Source organism: Canis lupus, chromosome 31 (genome assembly GCF_003254725.2).
Source record: "Canis lupus dingo isolate Sandy chromosome 31, ASM325472v2, whole genome shotgun sequence".
Classification (NCBI taxonomy): Eukaryota; Metazoa; Chordata; class Mammalia; order Carnivora; family Canidae; genus Canis; species Canis lupus.
The window spans coordinates 17917546-17935508 of record NC_064273.1 but is presented as its reverse complement, the minus strand read 5'-3'; the positions used below and the strand labels follow the sequence as shown (position 1 = coordinate 17935508).

The 17963-nt window shown below is 35.4% G+C and overlaps 1 pseudogene; it reads right to left on the bottom strand.

The window, feature by feature from the left end:
- Window positions 1-4215: 4215 nt before the first annotated feature.
- On the bottom strand, window positions 4216-15870 carry LOC112661652 (40S ribosomal protein S4, X isoform-like; annotated as a pseudogene).
- Window positions 15871-17963: the final 2093 nt, after the last annotated feature.

The following is a 17963-nucleotide window of genomic DNA, read 5'->3' as shown; positions in this document are numbered from 1 at the left end:
TTGACTAAGGTTTATGAAATTCCAAGTTATTTTAAAATTTTATTTATTCATGATAGGCACAGAGAGAGACAGAGATAAGGCAGAGGGAGAAGCAGGCTCCATGCAAGTTGCCTGATGTGGGACTCAATCTCAGATCCTGGGATCATGCCCTGAGCCGAAGGCAGGAGCTCAATCGCTGAGCCCCACAAGCATCCTGAAATTCCGAGTTTTAATCATGCTGGGAAATATTGCTTAAAAATATTATACTGAAAGGGATATAAACCTTAGTAAGCGAAGACACTGTAAAACCTGCGTCAGATAACTAGAGCCACATTTAACATTTTTAAAGTTTATTTTTTTCTCAAGTTTGGGTATGGGATCAGAGAGTTCTTAAACGTGGGGTAGCAGAGCAGCAGATAGCAGTTTATTGGAAATGGGATTGTTTATTTAAAGGAAGAGCTATTGGCACCAGCCTTTGCTTATCCTTTACTGCATTTCATCCTCAAACTAGTTGTGAATGAACAAATGGTAGGTGAAGACATGTCATTGTAACATAGGCCCCATTGGAATATGTCTATGTCCAAACCAGGATTGAAAGAGTCTCCATTCTACGAACTACAACAGAGAAATGTAGAAAGAAGAAAAATGCAGAGAAGAGTAGGTGCTGGGGTATGTGTGTGTGTGTGTGTGTGTGTGTGTGTGTGTGTGTGTGTAAGGGGACAATGGGTGTGAGGAGAAGTCAGAGTGATTCCACCATATGCTACTGTGATCAAATACTCACCAGAAGGCACTGAATATCTTCACTATAATGAGACTAAAACTCTTCTCAGCTCTCATGATACATCAATGAGACATTATACTGGTCATGTAGTCTCAATCTCAAGAACTAAGATGACCTCTGTTTTTGTTTTTGTTTTGTTTTTTTTTTTTTGTCTTTCTAGCATGTTCATATGAAATAAAGTAACCATCACTGTTAAGCCATCACTAAAGTGAAGGACACTAATCAAACAGCCTTATTATTATTGAATACTAGTTAGAATCTGATTAGAAACAATTAAATAAGAGCACACATGGCATTTTCTTACCAAAATCATGAACAGAAGCCATTTCCAAAATAGAGCAATATAAAGGTCATATATCCTCTAAAATAAGAATGCATAATTTAAATATGCCTAGGAGCAGCTGGAACTTACCCTCTAGCTATATAAACATATTTTTATTTTAATATTTACTCAAGTATTCATTATACATAGTTAATTTTCCATTTGCTTCCTCCCTCAAATTGCCCACACCATGCCTGAAAATACTGTATGGTTCTCTTTTGAAGAGTAATTCAGATTTATGAAACTTTTACTACTGAAAGTAAAGAGAAAAATGATTACCAAAAGATGACACTTTCATATTTTTCCAGTTTTTATACGTATTTCTATATTAATTGAGTTCCCAAGTGGATAGATATACTACTAGGTAATAAATGCGTTGTGTCAACAATTATTCTAAAGGACTTATTATATTTCATGTTTTCTTTAATATTTTGTCACTTAATAATTTCATCCTATTAGAAAAAAGTTTACAAATATCACACCAAGTGAAATTGTAAGTAGATAGGTTTACAGTGCATGCATACATTTAAACTGAGAGTGAAAGGAAAACTCAGCACAAAAAATGAACAATGACCTAAGAAAGCAATAGAGCTGACCCTTATTGTGCATTTACTATGAGCCAGATTGTATGTGATGCAATTTCCACAAGATTATCCTATTTAATCCTCAAAGAACTTCTAGATCAGCTTGAATTCTCACATTTTAAGAAGATGAAGAAACTGGAATTTGGAGAGTCCAATATGTCCACGATCACACAGGTGAAATAAAGGGCAATAGTGATTATTCTGCTCACCATTATCTGCTTTCCTTGCTGTGGACCCTGGGAAGTTCCAAGCCCCCCTGCAGGTACACAGAGGCCATGTGACTATTCTGACTAATGGGTTGTGAGGCAACGTTACACGTGTCACTTCTGGTGCGAGTCAGTTAGGAGCCTTTGGGAGTTATCCACATTTTTGCTCACCAATGATGCAGCCCTTGACTGCATGTAGCGGAGCTGTGAAGATGGAACTGGCATAGCAGACCCCTGTGTGCAGCCAGCAACTGGTGCTGGACAGAGAAAGAGAAATCAAATACCTGTTAAGCTACTAGAACTATATTGGCTAGAATATATGGAGGAAAGTAGCATCTTTTCCTGGTATTATTAAATACAAGGAGAAAAACCATCTTCCAGAGAAAGTATATTTTAAAGGCACTGCTGTTCATGCTGCATTGAATAATAGGGTAGCAGCTAACTGCCTATGGCCATTTAAGTTTAAATGAATTAAAATGACAAAATTTAAGTTTTAATTACCCGTATTAGTTACAATGCAAGTATTCAGTGGTGGCACATGGCTAGTGGTTCCTGTGTTGGACAACAAGAACATATCCAACATCACAGATGATATCAAACAGTATGAGGGATGGATTCCCTCTTTATTCTGTACATTCTATATATAGAGAGGTGGCTTCTGAAATTCTTCTGAGTCATAAATACTTTGAGAAAAAACTATATACTGTTGCTAAAAACAAAATTTATTTGGGGGAAAAATAAAAAAGATAGTCATGGGTTTTCCTTCCAGAAATTATCTTTGCCTTTCTGAAAATATAAAAATGTATTTAAAAATTGAGTATCCTGATATGATATCTAATTGTAATGGGAAATGTTATAAAACATAGAGCCTCCCAAGTAATGTGAAACTACTAGATTAATATTTGTTTTTTTTCTATGGACCCATATATAGATGCACACATTCTACTTCTCTGTCCATCAGCATCCATAATAGAATTTCACTGCATGTAGAAAGAAAAACATTATAAGCAGACATAGCTCTTTTTAATTAAAGTAAAATCTCAGAAGATTTATTTCTTATTACTGCCCCTAAACCAAAGTGTGAGGCTTTTTTTTTTTCTCATGTGAAAGAAAAGGAGAAAAATAAATTGAACATGAGAAAGGGGTTAACATAAATGGAGAATGAGAAACTATCTTTTTTTTTTTATTATTGGAGTTCAATTTGCCAACATATAGCATAACACCCAGTGCTCATCCCATCAAGTGCCCCTCTCAGTGCCCATCACCCAGTCACACCAACCCCCTGCCCACCTCCCTTTCCACCACCCCTTGTTCATTTCCCAGAGTTAGGTGGAGAATGAGAAACTTTCTGAACCAAAGCCAACTAAGGCATAAATATATCTGTAACATCACAGCATTATTTCTTCAAAGAGTCAAGCGTTTTTTAAAATTTTATTTATTTATTCATGAGAGAGACAGAGGCAGAGATGGAGGCAGAGGGGGAAGCAGACTCCCTATGGGAAGCCTGATGTGGGACTCGATCCAAGGACCCCAGGATTATGACCTCAGCTGAAGGCAGATGCTCAACTAATGAGCCACCAATTGGTGTCCCAAAGAGTCAAGCATTTAAATTTTCTTTTTTTTAAATCCAACTCTCCATCTCAGTAACAAACTAAGAAATAAGCTTTAAGAAATTAGTACTTTAGGGATCCCTGGGTGGCGCAGTGGTTTGGCGCCTTCCTTTGGCCCAGGGAGAGATCCTGGAGACCAGGGATCGAATCCCACGTCGGGCTCCCGGTGCATGGAGCCTGCTTCTCCCTCTGCCTGTGTCTCTGCCTCTCTTTCTCTCTCTGTGTGACTATCATAAAAAAAAGAAAAAGAAATTAGTATTTTAAAACAGTCCCTGGAACAAATTTCTCAATGTTCCAGTTTTGCTTTAAGTTCTAGACTTCTTTATCCTTATCAAGAAAAAAATGGACTATTATGAAATCCTCTTAAGTAACGCCTGGAGAAAAACCAGCAGCTAGCTCTTTCCTTCTCAATCCATAAGAGTGGAAAGGAGAAAAAAAATGACCAAGGCCCACAGATTCCACTTTTGTTCGGTAGTCAAATGCACCCTCTAGTACCATACATGGCAGGCTCCAGTGTTGACTCCTGATCAGTGACATATCAAGAGAGAGAGGCCATGGAAACAATCTGCCCTGTCTTGAGGAGCATTTTATCACTGATATTGTTTGAAATTGTTAGTATACAGTGACAATAAAAAGTAGAACAAATTTTAGTTGGATTTTATTTTTTTATCATGTTGTCTGATCTTTAATTAAGTATAAAGACTTCCTCCAATCATGTTACCTAGGGGCCATTTTACCCACTGCTGTGTTTGACTGCCAGTCTCTTGTTTCTCTCCTCAGCAATGGTGAAGTGGATACCTCTTCCACTGGGAAGAGATATCCATGGTTTGTTTCCTTTACCAATAAAAAAAAAAGGTGGAGAGCCAGGTGGCAAAGCTGTTGCCATTGTATCTTTCATGTGAACTACATCAAAAGAACAAGAGTATCTCTCTTTGATCACACCAGTTCTTCCCAGGTTAGCACTTCTAGTCACCATCCACAGATTACCATATTTGATGAAATCAGTAATCTTCCCAGTCTCCAAATCAATCTGAATGGTGTCATTCACCTTGATGAGGGGATCTGGATAGTGGGTGGAGTGAGCATTCTGTTTCACCAAGTGAGGGATTCCTTTTGTCCCCACAAAGATCTTTCTCACTTTCTATAACTTATACTTGGCCTCTTTAGGTGTAAGCCAATTAACAGCAAAGAGACCCTGGGTGTCATAGATCAGATGGAAATTCTCCCCAGGCTTGTCAGTGCTGATAACATTCATAAAACTAGCAAGGTAGGTTATATCAGTTTGGACCTTGCCATCACTCTTGATGAAACACTGAATACAGATCTTCTTTATTTCATCTCCTGTTAGGGCATACTTATGTCTATTTCTCAGGAAAATGATGAGAAGGAGACCTTCTCTTAGCTTCTGGGGGCAAGTAGATGGATGACAGACAAACATAACTAGTCAGTTTAATCAGTGTCCGATGGAGCTGCTACATGCTTTAGATGCTCCTTGGGACCATGAGCTATGGCTACACTAGGCACTAAAAGATTACTGGTTTTGGTTTTTTTTTTTTTTTTTTTTTTTTTTTAATTCTCCAAAGAAAACTTGTCCTTAATGGCCTGTATCACTCTTAAAGACCCATACATATCTTGGTAGCCTCACAAACTGGTCACATGGACATGCTAGTGACAGAATTTTGGGACTTTGTCTTATCTACAGGTCAAATATTTACTTTCATCTGGCAAATCTGTGCTCCTATGAAAATTTAGCAGCATTCTTCTGTTATAGTAGGATTTCACTTTTCTCAGATTATATTGCAGAATAGCTTCTTTCTTTTTTTAATTGGCTGTCGATTTAGTCTCAAATACCCTATGAAATATTTTAATTTGTTATGTCTATTCAATACTTTTAGTTGTTTTGTTGTGTAGATTTGAATTATCCTAATACTCTTTAGGGCATAATTGGCACAAACTATGCCAGCAAAAGTTAGGATACGTTGTTTTGAGTCAGTGCCAATTAAATTTAAAGGAATGGATTTTCCAACTTTAAGAAAAAAGGCTCACATCAGGCTAAAGGTGAGATAAAAACAAAACTAAACTAAAACCTTTGAAGCCCTAACATTTATCCTGAGGCTATGTAAGAACACCCATGTTCGATAGCTTTAGAAAAAAAATAACTTAATATCCACATTCAAACAGAATATATGCTGCGATTCAGAAAAGATGGGATTTTATTCAAGCCAATTGCTTTCCATGAGGAAAAAAAGATTAGAAGAAAAACTAATGAAGGAAAATATATAACAGTAATGCAATTTATAATGAAAAGGTCAGGGGTGAGAATGCTCTCTTATTTTCCATTAAATACCAGATACCAAACTGACTGCCATTGAGATCAAATATCTCATAATTTTCCTCTGCCTTTGCTACCACTATACCTCTATACCATTGCCTCTCTACCATTTCAGTCACCATAGCAGGTCCCAATCTAATGGTGCTAAACACAAAGAAAAGTTCATTTAAACACTAATGGAAGTACATACTGATTGATATCGAGTAAAGGAGACATTGAATAAAGGAGAATAACTCAACTTCATGTTGCATTCTTTGAGGATGGAATAGATAAGTACAATAAGTACAATGAGTACATGTTACACAACATGGCACAATGAATGAATGATCTAAAGTTTGTGATAAGCCATCATTATCTTCCAAATTTCAAGCTTTCTCTCCCCTCTCTTTCTACTACTCTCTGTTAGGAATTCTCAGTCCTGTTAATCATAGCACATCTATAAAGTATAGAAATTTCTATGAGTTTTTTTTTTTTTTTAATCCCAGGACTTTCTTTGGGATTCTACTCAAAGGGGCCATACATCCAAACACTGTAGGTCTAAAAGAGAAATAAATGAATGAGCATTGCTGAATTAAATATTTTTTTCTTTTAATTTTGAGAGTTTATCACAGACGTAATTCGTGGCACTTGGAAGGATTTGGGTCAATTTTATCTTGGAATTTAATATAATATTTTCAAATGTCTTGTGGCTTATGCATAATGCTGAGCTACATTTATCAAAGTAGTGAAATAGTGTTACTGAGGCTATATCAAAATAAGTACAGCAGAAACTGATCAGCAGTGATGGGGAGAATAAAAAGTGGAATCAAATAGAGCTGATACTGAGTGCTAGTCTTGTAGATTATAACCGTGTGGTGGAATGTTGTTACAAATTGAAATTCTCCAAATCTTTATTTTAGAATCTGTATAAAGTGAAGTTGTCACGTCTTATGGGATTCTACTGAAGACTTAACTTATTAAGGCACAAAAGTGCTTCTTACAAGTTTCTAAAGGCTCTACAAAGGTCTAGCATATTTTTAGTCATGGGATTTAAATTGTATGATGGTCTTGAAAAAAATCAGCATCAAAATATTCTAGATGTAAACTTCATAAGCAAACATTGCCATGTGATTTTCGCATTTACTTACTTGCTTTTGTATATGAGCTTGTCTGTAACAAGTAAAAGTAAAATTAATTTATGGTTCAGAGTTCAAGATTTCACTGTGGTTTAAATTGAGGGAAAAATGTGAAAGAAGTAGGGGATTTAAGTTGTCCTAAAGGGTAAACTAGTATGGATATACTGAACTAAAACAGAACAAAACAAACTGAACAAACAAACAAACAAAAACAGGCCACCCAAACTGGATATTTCAAGTAGAATATTATCTGACTATGGTCCCTTACTTACTAACTTATAACTGTTCTTTAGAACTGGTATTAATTTAAAATCATCATATTTGGTGAATGCATTATTGAATTAATTGATCCCATAAAATATGAGGAATTGATAAAAAAACTAATTTTAAAGGATATATAATCATAGAAATAATAGAAACATCTCAAAGGGGAATATATTATGTTCTGAATAGCAGTGATCAAGGAAAGAAGGAAAATTCAAAAGATGCATTTTACAGCCAAACCCAACATCAACATTACAATTTCAATAAATCAATAGTACACATCACATAAATGTAGTGGTGCTAACTCAAATTTTATTGAGAATGTGATTTTGTTTTTAATTAATGCATTTGTTTGGTTTTGCATGTGGTTAAGATCCTTAAGCCTAAGGAATTTTTTATCTATTTTGTATCTATGTATATTTCACTGTGTAAAAATTTAACTTAAATATTGTCAAGATTGGGATCCCTGGGTGGCACAGCAGTTTGGCGCCTGCCTTCGACCCAGGGCGCGATCCTGGAGACCCGGAATCGAATCCCACTTCGGGCTCCTGGTGCATGGCGCTTGCTTCTCCCTCTGCCTATGTCTCTGCCTCTCTCTCTCTCTCTCTCTGTGTGTGACTATCATAAATAAATAAAAATTTAAAAAAAAATTAAAAAAATATTGTCAAGATTCTGGTATACAGAAAAATCACTTTCTAAACCAATAATTGAAGCAACTACTTAAACCCATAATCTATTTCTAACGCATTAAAAACTATGTAATGTAAGGATTTTAATTGTGCATGTCTGTTAGTTTTTGCTTAGATTGGTAAGATTGATCTCTCTTTCAATAATGTTTTTCTCATCCTCCATTTCTGTGGTATATAGACCATTTTTATGTCAAGGATTCCAAACCCACAAGATAGAAAAATCTACAATCAAGTATAGCAAGCAAGAAAAAGAAGCTTTTTTTTTTTTTAGGAATAAAAAATAAATTTTATAAATAATAAAAAATTATAAATAAATTTATAACAACTTACCTTTTAAATAATTCAAAAGAGAAACAAAAGGATGTTGCATAACAACAATATTTTTATTGCATATTCTGCTTGTAAGAAGACAAAGCAACAGGGCTTCTTTGGCAATTTTAGTGTGAAATCACACATAATTGAGGAAAGGTACATTGACAGAAAGAAATGAAGATTCTAAGGGAGGAAAAAAGAAAGGTGTTGGAAACAGAGAGAACAGAGAGCAGAGGATGTGCCAAAATTTGCTAGATAAGAAGGAATAGAGGGATAAAAAAGAAGGAATTAGAGGACAGAGAGGCACATGGGCGAGGTGAAGCTAGGAGGGAAGCCAGGTCACACAGGGAGGAAGAGATCATTCATTCTTCATTCATTCATTCATTCAGACAGTCAGTCACATAGCTAATGAAACAAACACTCCTTTACCAAGAATATAATTGAGTTCTGGTTATGTGCCAGGCTCTGAGTTAGAATCTGAGTATGTTGTAGCAAATAAAATGAACACTTTAGTCATGGCTTAATAAAAGAGATAGTCAATCAAATGAACAAAGTTAAATACATCATTAATTCTACTCATTATATAAAAAGGGGACATTAATTTTCCTGTAACTCCTGCTTATTTAAGACACTATTGTGCCATGGGGCAAGAGAAGAATATATAGAAATTATGACTGCATAGTTTGTCTAAGGTTATCCAGCAAGCACACAAATGGAGCAGTTTATTATTCTTCACAGTCACATCTCTTTTTTTTTTTTTTTTTTTTAGCTTGTGTTCAGTTTGGGACAGAAACAGATCAGTTAATAATTTAGTTGGAGGTACACTGTATGTCACATGATGATATTCCCTTGAATTGTCTTTTGAATCATTCATTAATTGCAAATTGCAAATTGCAAAGAGCATAGAATGACCATTTTTATTTTAAAATGTCAAAACCCAGGAATCCCTGGGTGGCTCAGCAGTTTGGCGCCTGCCTTTGGCCCAGGGCGTGATCCTGGAGTCCCGGGATCGAGTCCCGCGTTGGACTCCAAGCATGGAGTTGCTTCTCCCTCCTCCTGTGTCTCTGCCTCTCTCTCTCTCTATCATGAATAAATAAATAATAAATCTTAAAATAAAATAAAATAAAATAAAATGCCAAAACCCATAATTGAACTGGAATTTTATTTTTGTCTTTGAGACTGCTAATTCAGGCCAACATTTCTAAAAATATTATTAGGGATTAGTAATAATTTAGTTTTGTGGTCATTTTTAAATTCAAATTAAATAAAGCATTATGATCTAGCTCGATATTTGTGGAAATGTTATCTAATAAAAAACTTAGGATGAACAATGCATATGTAGAGTTTACCCTTGTACAACATAGGGGCAAGGAACATGGCTCCTCCATGCAGTCAGAAATCTGCATATAACTTCTTACTCTCCAAAATCTATTAATAGCTTCTGTTGACCAGAAGCTTTACCAATAACACAAACAGTCAATTAACACATACTTTGTATGTTGTATGTATTATATACTATGTTCTTATAATAAAGTAAGCTAGAGGAAAGAAAATATTATTAGGAGAATTCATAAGGAAGAAAAAATATATTTACAGAACTGTTTTATATTTACAGGAATAAATCTGCACATAAGTAGACTCATGCCATTCAAACTGGTGTTGGTCAAGGGTCAACTGTATTTAATGCTACAGAACTATAAACTTGAAATAATTAAAATAATAAATTTAATATTATTTAATTTTGTCACAATAAAAAAAGAAATCCTAAGAATGTGTGAAAAAAAAATAAGAGAGGAGTTTCTCCACTGTTTCTTGATCTCAGCTTTCTTACCTAACCCCTTAGAGCCATGGACCTCAACCTCTTTTGTCCATGGGACAAATTTGAGAAACTGATCAAATGATGGTTTCTTTGTGTACATAAGGAAACATGCACAATGGTTTTGAATAATTTTGTAGGTTTCATAGACAGCCTTTAGTCTATCTTTGAGCCTTAGAAAGGATTTGACCTCCAGAATAGTCTTGGAGTCATTTTTAAATCATTGACTCATTAAAGAAAGATTTCTTGTAAAAAATAAATAATCAAAGAAACTCTAATGAATGAACAACTTTTTTTCCTTCTCGTCCAGTTCAGTCTGTTGAGAAATTGGAACGAGGCAAATAAAATAGAGGCATGGAGAGGTACTGTGGGAGAAGAGAAAGGAGTAGCTAAGTCAGGACAGGAAGTGCATAGATACTAAGACATGAGCTGGACATAAAGAATGGAAAAGAGCTTTACAGATTGAGAAGAAAGGAAGAACATTTTAGATAGAAGAATCACTGCAGGCAAGGTCTTGAGAGGGTCTGTGGGTAGGCAAAAAGAATAGAGATCCCATTATGAAAAAAAACATGTAGAGATCAGGACAGTGGGTAAAGAAGAAGCTGGGAGATTAGGCTTTAACAATTTGTATGTATCAGGCTGTGGTGTACAGGACTGATGGGGGAGGGGGAAGGCACAAAATAGGACTGAAATGGACAAGCTGAACAAGGAAGGTTATTGTCCTTGGCATGGAATTGAATCTCTTCCAAATGAGCTCACTGCTGGCAATAGAAATAATATATTTGATTTGCTACTGAGCACAACTTCAGGAAAACCACAATGGAAAATGTGAGTGTGATCACTTAGTTCCTCCATGGAATAAGAGCCTGTCACCGGGTTTGCTACCTCTCTGGCTTTGTGACAGTATGAAGACACAAGAACACGTCAGGTTCCATTGATGACCTACCTAATAATCTACAAGCGATATCCATTTGAAATCATATAACTGGAGCCAGAAAACAGCTATTTGATAGTTTTTTAAAAAGTATTTTAGGTTTGCAAATCTGGAAAGGCTAAGAATTTAAACAGCATAATTATCTTTTAAATGCTTCAATTTTGATATAATGTATGCTGTCGAGGTAAAATTTTTATGGTCCTTAATATAACTATACTCTCCCTCAACCTCATTCCCATCTTAGGATGTCCTCTATTGAGAGTAAAATTTTGAATAGCAAAACCTTAATGACTCACTCATGTTCATGTCATTTACAGCCATTACAGCATAGGTCACTCACAGCTTCTGTTATTATCAGAACATTAAAAACCCTGCTGGGGCTTTTCATTGTTATTTGTTTGACATCCGCTTATTATTTACCATTGGGAACATCACAGATGGCCCAGTTTCCTTCTGACCCTCTTAATGAAGAGTGATCATTATTTTTATGGGTCCTCCTAGGGTACCCTATCTGTAAGTAAATAGCTAGTGGGAAGAAATAAATTATATTCCAAGTTATTACCAATTGACCACACCTCACAAAGAAACCTGTGCAGTTAAACTGGACCCCAATTTTTGAACTTCAATCTTCTGGGAAAGATGTAGATACAGATAAGGAGTTAAATAAAAGTGAAAGAACATTGTAATCATTGCATTACTTAGGAATATGTAGGATACATACAGAAAGACCTTACTCAAACTGATTTAAGCTAGGGAATGTATTAACTTCTCTAATTGAAAATTCCAGAGGAATGCACAACTTTGACACAACTTTTTTTAAAGGTTATATATTTATTTATTTGAGAGCAAGAGAGATGGAGAGAGTGGGGAAAAGGGGCAAAGGAAGAAGGAGACAGAGAATCTCAAACAAAGTCTCTGCTGAGCATGGAGCCAGACATGGAGCTCCATCTCAGGACCTTAAGATTGTGACCTGAGCCAAAATCAAGGGTCAGATGTTCAACCAACTGAGCCACCCAGGTGCCCCAACACAACTTCTTTTAGAGTTCAATTAATGTCATTAAATTTAGTTTCTCTCCACCAATTGATTCTGTTTCTTTAGGTTACCTTTTTTCAGGTAAAAAACACATGCGATTTCAAGATTGCCACTCAACTTTTGGTATTAACATCCTCATCTAATAGGAAACTGTATTTGCCCTGATATTCCCTGCCAAAATCCAAGTATATCTCTTTGCATGGGATTGCATCTTTTGCTCGGCCTTGAATACAGAGCGACATTCTGATAGTGTGAAAACTGTTTTACTCTGGCTCACACAGTTCATATGTGCCAAAAGAATAGAAAATGGAAAAGAAACCAGTTAGTTAAAGCAACAAATTACCACAACAATGATAAGGCAATAATAAGATAGAGTTAAAAAATAACCTAGATATGATTGATATCAGTAGTGGATAGTTTAGTCACCAAAATAAATTAAAGCTAATGCCGTTAAAATTATAAAACTATATATATATATATTTTTTAAAACAGTAAATCTTATAAAGGTATATATTTTTCACTACTATTTTCATGTTTTCAGGCTCAAGACAATTCTTAAAGCATGATGTTCTCAAAAGTATCTTTCTTTCCTAAAATATAGCACCATCAACATTCTACTTTCCATTGTTGCTTTTGTAAAGCAAACATTTAAAGATACTTGGAAAATAGTCTGATGTCACAATTGCTTTTTTTTTAAACAGTTTTTCCTTCAATTTTATATGCTTGTATCAACAGTAATTTTTTTAGACATTCATAGCATATTATAACAGGTTATCTTCTTTCCCTAAAGCACACCCAAAATACATCTTCTTAGATTTCCATTTTTGCTTCCTTTAGAGGGGCTTACAGTCAAAACAAGATGGTATAGACTCATTTCTCCCTATTCTTTCCTGTTCCTCTGCACAAAGTACAACTATAAACCCTGGTAATAACATAAGAGACAACCAACAGAGCAACTGACAGATAGAAAGAAGAGAGTGGGTTAGAGAAGCCAAGATCTGAAGAACAACACAGAGGTAGTTTGGCTGCACCCCCACAACAACACAGACATAGAGACCACCCAGATCCCATGCCTTCAGATCTCCAGCCTAACGACAGAAGGCAGTCCAGGGAGGTTGATTTCTTTCTTGAGTCAGAATCCCTCTGACAGCATCAGAGCTAAGGGGGTCAATTGGGAACCCCATAGTGACAAGCAGCCAGCAGGGGAAGCATTCTTCTTTCCTGCCAAAAAGAAGACAACCCTCTTAGCAGCCTCTTTGTCTACGTGGGCCTGATATCTCTTTTTCCTGCCCAGAGACTCTGGCTGGCTTGGGGTAGAAAGAAGAGAGATTTTTAGTGGAATCCCACAAAATCCTCCTCTAATCTCCCAATCCAGGGACACCCTACTGCCACCTGAGGCAGCATGATCAAGGGAAAGGCGAGTGCAAGTTGCAACAGATAAACCAAGTCAACCAAGACAATTGCAAAGACTCTGAGAAGTCCACTGACAGCCTACAAAGTCAACTAAATCTTGGGGCCTAAACTTAAATAAGGTGCCCACTGGTGAAAAGAATAAACAATGAAGTAGGGGTAGCTGGGTTAAGCCTCTGACTCTTGGTTTAGCTGGGGTAGGGATCTCAGAGTTGTGTGATCAGGCCTGCAAGGACTCTGCTCAACTAGGAGTCTGCTTCTCCCTCCATCTCCCTCTGCTCATGCTCATATTCTAGTTCTCTCTCTCTCTCTCTTTCATATCTATCTATCTATCTATCTATCCATCTATCTATGATGGATATATATATATATATATATATCCCAGAATCTCCTAATTGTGGGGACATAAAACTTCTCTGAATTTCTCAGTATTCCTATAAAAAGGTCATAGTTTCCAAAGACTCTTTATATACCATGTGAATTAGATCTGCAGCCTTCTATCTACTTGATTGTTCTAATGTGAAATAAGAGTAAAATTTCTCCTCTCTAAGAGAACCAAATGATTCTACTCCTGCTAAGTTTCCCAGTAAGCTACAAATGAGCCCTGAGCACACGGAGTTATTTTCCTCAATATTTACATTTCAAGGAAGAATTCTTTGGACCTGGACCTTGAAAAGCGTTCTTCCTTATAGTGTAGGGCTATCTGGCACCCATCAAACATGTTATTTACATCACAAATGTCTGGAATAAAGATACATTTTCAGGAATACAGAGATATCGACCTCTTTCCCCTTTTTAGAAGCAGATAAAAATTTTTCTTCTCCCTCACCTATGACAAGTCAAGTCACTCACAAAGCAAAAAAAATCCTGTGTGCTATCATTTTGTTGCCCTAGGAGTAAGATAAAGTCCCTTAGGGGGACTAACCACTTCTTATTTACTATAAAGTATTTAATAGGAAATCTTCCTCTAATTCAAGAATATCTTATATATAAATTCAGTGTAAAATTATTAAAGATAAATATTAAAAATGTAGTATTACACAATAGACAAAATGCCCAGGATTCTGTTGAAAATCACCCACCATACTAAGAACTAAGAAAATAATGGCTTACATAAGAGAAGCCAACTGATGCCAACACTGAAATGAATCATCTCACAAGGATCTTAAAGCACCTATCACAAAAATGCTTCTGTGATCAATTACAGATTCTTTTGAAGCAGATTTTAAAAAAAGAAAAGAAAATCCCAGCAAAGAACTAAGATTTGTAAAACAATCGAATACATATTGTAGAGCTTAAATTAGAATTAAATTGATATTATATAACTGAAAAATAGAATAAAAGATACTTTTGAAAACCCACTAGACAGACTCAACAGTAGATATGACAAAGGATAGAATCAATAAGCTTAAAGTCCAAGCAATACAATTTACCTAGTATGAACAAAAGAGATAAAAAACATAGCTGAAAAATATTGAACACAGTCTCAGGGACCTATAGAAAAATAAAAAAAAGATCCCACACAGGCATATTCAGAGTCCTACAGGAGAGGAGAAAGAGAGTAGAGCTGAAGGAGCATTTAAATAAATTATGGCTGAAAATCTGCCAATGTTGGCAAAATATGCAAACCTACAGATCCAAGAAACAGAGTGGATCCCTAACAGTTAAAAAAAAAAGATATCATAATTAAATTTTGGAAAATTACAGGCAAAAGAATCTAAATGGAAATGAGGTTTCCACACTTTGTCCCAACTGGAAAAATATCATTAGTAGATTTCTATAAATCAAATATGTATTTTGTATTATCCACTGTAGCATCCACTCAGAAACTATACAGAGATCCATCCAAAAACATTGTAAATAAAGTGAAAACTTAAAAAAAATAATAAAGCGAAAACTTAAACATACTTTTGAAGCAGCCTGATCAAATTTTTTTTTCTTAATTTTGACATTCCCTCCCCCCCCTTTTTTTTTTTTTTAGAAAAAACACACTTTATTGGAGAGAAAGCACTACATATGAGCCATGGATGAAGGCAGGCAGCCTTGTGGGCATCCTACATGTCACTTCAAAAATTGACACAGCAGGTTCTGCTAAGAAAGAGCAACTGGAACATGGGTTCATCCGGGCAACTTTCCCAACCTCATCCCTCCGAGAGGTGGGGACACTCCCAAACATTTCCTTGAAGGCAACTGTGGTCTGCTGGAAACAGAGCTCCTCAGGGGTGCCTCCTTGTTTTATGAATAAAGAACACTTTCTTTAGATTTTTGAAGTGATTTGTTAATTTCATTCTACGTTCTCTCCAAGCCACCAGACTAGTTTCTGTGCAGAACGCCTTGATATGGGCACTGGAGAGATTATCTTTAGCCATGATCAAGTTGTCCCAGGTTACATCATCAACCAGCATCATTCTGCTGTTGTGGATCTGAAAAATGCACTTTTTCAATTTTACATCAAAAATTCGAGGGAAATCAAATCTACCCATCAATGTGGCCTTCTCTGATGAGGTCTAGATCTTAAGTTTCTATTCGGTTTGTGGCCATGATAACTTTCATGTCATGACAAGTATACTCTGAAGGAGATTACCTTCACGTATTTCACTCATCCTCCTACCTACCTCCCCTCTGGTAACCACCAGTTTGTTCTCTATATTTAAGAATCTGTTTTTTTGTGTGTCTCTGTTTTATTTTGATCATTTGTTTTGTTTCTTAAATTCCACATATGAGTGAAATCATATGGCATTTGTTTATCTCTGATTTATTTCAGTTAGCATTATATTCTCTTAGAGCTCTTAGATCCATCTAAGCTGCTGCATATGGAAACATTTCATTCCTTTTTTATGGCTGAAGTAAGGTCCCATTATGCATATATACTACATCTTTTTTACTCATTCATCTGTCAATGGATACTTGGGTTATTTCCATAATTTGGCTATTATAATAAGGCAACAATAAACATGGAGGCACATATATCTTGTTGATTAGCATTTTCATATTCTTTGGGTAAATATGCAGTAGTGGAGTTACTGGATTGTATGGTACTTCTATTTTTGATTTTAATTTTTTGAAGTAACTCTAGAGTTTTCCATAAGTGGCTATACCAGTTTGCGTTCCAACCAACAGTGCACAAGTGCTTCTTTTTCTCTACCTCTTTGCCAAAACTTGTTGTTTCTTGTGCTTTTGATTTTAACCATTCTGACAGGTGTGAGGTGATATATCATTATGATTTGGATTTGCATTTCTCTGACAGTAATGGTGAGCTCCTTTTCATGTGTGTGTTTGTTATCTGTATGTCTTCTTTTAAAAATGTCTGTTCATGTCTTCTGGCCATTTTTTAATTGGCTTATTTGTGTATTTTAGTATTGAATTGTGTAAGTTCTTTATATGTTTTGGATACTAACCCATTATTGGATATATATCATTTATAAATATCTTCTTTCATTCAGTAGGTTGTCTTTTGCTTTTCTGTGAAGAAGATTTTTATTTTGACATAGTCCCAATAGTCTGTTTTTGCTTTTGCTTTCATTGCGTTAGGAGCCATATATAGAAAAATACTGCTGTAGCCACCGTCAAAGAAAATATTATCTGTGCTCTCTTCTAAAATGTTTATGGTTTCGGGATGCCTAGGTTTATTTTTGTGCACATATGGTATAAGGAAATGGTCCAGTTTCATTCTTTTCATATTAATTGACCATCTCATTGGTTTATTTATGGGCTCTCTCTTCTGCTCCACTGAATCTGTGTGTCTACTTTTGTGCCAGTAATATACTGTTATGAAAACTGTAGCCTCATGGTATAGCTTAAAAACTGGGATTGTGATACCTTCAGGTTTGTTCCTTTCCAAGACTGCTTTGGCTATTTGGGGTCTTTTGTTGTTACATATATATTTTAGAATTATTTGTTTTAGTTCTGTGAAAAATGCCGTTGCTTTTTTGATAAGGATTGAATTAAATCTGTAGATTGCTTTGGGTATATGGATATTTTAATGTTTTATAGTTTTCAGAGTATAAGACTTTCAACTCCAAGGTTCAGTTCATTCCAAGATATTTTACAATTTTTGATGCAGTTGTAAATTAGACTGATTTCTTAATTTCTCTTTCTGCTACTGCATTATTAATGTATAGAAATGCGATGGATTTCTGTATATTGATTCTGTCCCCTGCAAATTTATTGAATTTATTAATCACTTTTAGTAATTTTTTGTGAAGTCTTTCAGATTTTCTATATATATTATCATGTCATCTGCAGATAGTGATAGCTTTACTTCTTCCTTACCTATTTGATGGCTTTTATTTATTTTTCTTGTCTGATTGCTGTGGCTAGCACATCTAGTACTATGCTAAATAAACATAATGAGGGAACATATTAGTATTGTTCCTGATCTTAGGGGGAAAAACTTTCAGTTTTTCACCATTAAGTATGAGTTAGCTGTTAATTTTTTATATACAAACTTTATTATGTGGAAGAATGTTCCTTCTAAAGCCACTTTGTTGAGGATTTTTATCATGAATTGATGTGGTACTTTATCAAATGCTTCTTCTGCATCTATTGAAATGATCAAATGTTTTTTATCTTCTCT